Here is a 2,886-nt window from a genome sequence, read left to right on the forward strand (position 1 = left end):
TAAACAGTAGGAGAGAGAGAGAGAGAGGTACAGTAATTTAAATTTATAAAACTAGGTGCAACAAATGTTATCTAACCTTTTTAATTTTGAGTACATTGATATCAACATTCAGCTGAAAATAAAACTTACGGGTATACGGCCCACATGCTCCTGGTCTTCCCCAGCAGCCGTTCCAATTCTCGAATTCACTGGCTTTCTTCCCTGAAACTAAAAGAGAATAAACAATAAACAGAAAGCCTTATTATACATGGAAAACCACTTTCTCCAGTCTCCTGACCTGCGGTGGATATTCTCACCTGATCAAAGGGGCAGTTTGATCATCTTTTACCAGAGTGGTTGCATCCGGGTGCAAAGGCAGTGGTGAGCAGGAAAGCCTGCAGACACAACAGGACCAGCACAGTTTTCTCCATGACTGATTGAAGTGAAGGAGTGTGAAACAAACAATGTCCTAATATACTCTCTGCCCAACCAACCACAGAAGGCAACAGGATACCACCACTTTACATAATCAGGAAACACGTCAGAGGGGATTTTTAAGGAACCAAATCTCCACAATAACATGAAAACAACTCAAGTCTTTGGAGGTTTTTATAGAAGTGAAAACTATTTATTGACTTAGTTACATTAAAGGACCGGTGTGTAGAAGATTGCAACTAATCTAACTGAATACTGCTGGCATTTGTATTTTGTCTGTTCTGGGCTACTGTAGATACATGGCAGTCCAAGTGAATGGAATACATAGAACAACAATGAGGAAGTGTGACAGAAATTAAGCAATTTAGAGGATTAAATACAAGATACATAAAACAGCCATCTGTCTTTCTCTTCCTTTCTATCACATACTTTGTTTTGAAACTGACCAACACCTACTTTTCATTATGTTGTAATATGTGCAAAACCTCCATCCATTTGTGGTTAAAAAAACAACAACCATATTTTACCTGGTATTGCCAGATACTGCCCGAACAGTTTAAGTACCCTATGTCAGGTTTAGGATATGACACTATTATACTTATTTAATTTTAGCTGCAAGTTAGATAAGAAGATTGACACCACTCTTGTATCTGTACATTAAATATTAAGTTACAACTAGGAGACGTTAACTTAGCTTAACATAAAGACTGGAAACAACTTGGTTCTGTCAAAACACATAATTTTTGCCTCATGCTTCAAGTCAGCGTTCACAGAGCCAGCCAACATCAAAACGAAGTAGTAACTTGTTGAGAAATACGTACATTTAACAGATATTAACCATTAACCACACAGAAAATCCTTCATGGTAAAAAAATATGTTTTTATTTAGCAAATAAACACATTAATGCACACTTGATAAGCACTACAGCATACAGTCGATATTCATTTCCAGTCTGAAACATAGCGTTGTCGTTCTGGAAAAGCTTGTTTCAAACTTCTGTTTTTGCACCAGTGAAATTGGCTGTTTTTACCATGTTGGCGCGCTGTCCGTTTTCTTAACATGTAATCTGGGCTTGGGCTTGGAGGGAAAAACAAAGAGAGAGAGAGAGAGAGAGAGAGAGATGTACTGTAATTAAAATAACAAACCAATGTACCAACTGTTATCTACCATTTTAGTGATCACGGTGGGAACCAGAAGGATGTAAGTGACATTTTGGTTAAAAATGAGGTAGTACGGCCTATGTATCTATCAAAAAGACTTGTGTGAATTATAAACCAATCCAGAGTTATTTATCAAAAAGCAAAAGAACTGAACACACTGAATTATTTGAGTTGAAGTGCACTTAAAAGTCAAAATATTGCTTGTTAAGTATTTCCATTCATATATTAATGAAGTTTTCAATATCAAAGATTGAATTTCATCAAACATAACACAGTGTTTTTTTTTGTTTTGGCTTTCCTGTAAAGTTGGTCCAATGTCCCTTACCCAACCTACACTGAGATATCACAATTTCACTCAAGGTGAAGCAAGCTTACCCGTATGAAAGGACCACATGCTCCTATTCTTCCCCTACAGCTCCGAAATGTCTTCTTCATTCCTTTTTCTGCAGTTCCCTCCTATAACAAAATTTAAACAAACAAAGAATTATTATACACAGAAAACCACCTTCTCCTGCTTTGTAATTTCCTAATTAATAATAGAATCACTGAAACATTTAAACAGAACCAAAATTGTAAGTTTTACAGGTTGCTTTTTGACATTTACACTCAAACAATCCAATAAGAAAACATGTGGATCAAGAACCTTCTTGCAAAAAAGAAAAGCTTCTTGCAGTCAGTGACCAGCAGTGGATCTTCTTACCTGATCAGGAGGAAGTCCATCATCTATCACCAGAGCGGCTGCATCAGTAGAAGTGAAGGTAGTGATGAGCAGGAAAACCTGCAGACACAACAGGACCAGCAGCACACCTTTGTCCATAGCGGATGAAGTGAAGAGTGTGAAACACACACCGGTCTTAATATACTCACTGTCAACCAACCACATGTACGGAAGAAGAGGAAGCAACAACGCTGCTTTACATCATCAGAAAGACATCAGAGAGAAATTAAACAGAAATTTTATAATTGCTTGTGGTTTTAAACAGAATACTTGCAACACCTTTGCATCAGGAACCACATTTGAATAAATAATAAATGATGCAGCCATCAATGTGAATGTCACATTTATAAATCAATTTAGATCTTAGTTAAAATTACACAAGAATGAGCTAGAAATAATAATACTCAGACATACTAATCAGTTTACCTTTCTTGGTGTGTGAGCCAAACAAACACAAAAACCTTTTGTTATATATATGTTTTTGGGGAGTTTTAAGCCTTTTATTGGCAAGGACGAGACTGAAGATTGACAGGAAAGGTGGGGAAACAGAGAGGGGATTACACGCAGCACAGGGCCACAAATCAGATTGAAGT

This window comes from Morone saxatilis, unplaced genomic scaffold, assembly GCF_004916995.1.
Source record: "Morone saxatilis isolate NCDOM2014 unplaced genomic scaffold, NCSU_SB_2.0 Contig23, whole genome shotgun sequence".
NCBI lineage: Eukaryota > Metazoa > Chordata > Actinopteri > Moronidae > Morone > Morone saxatilis.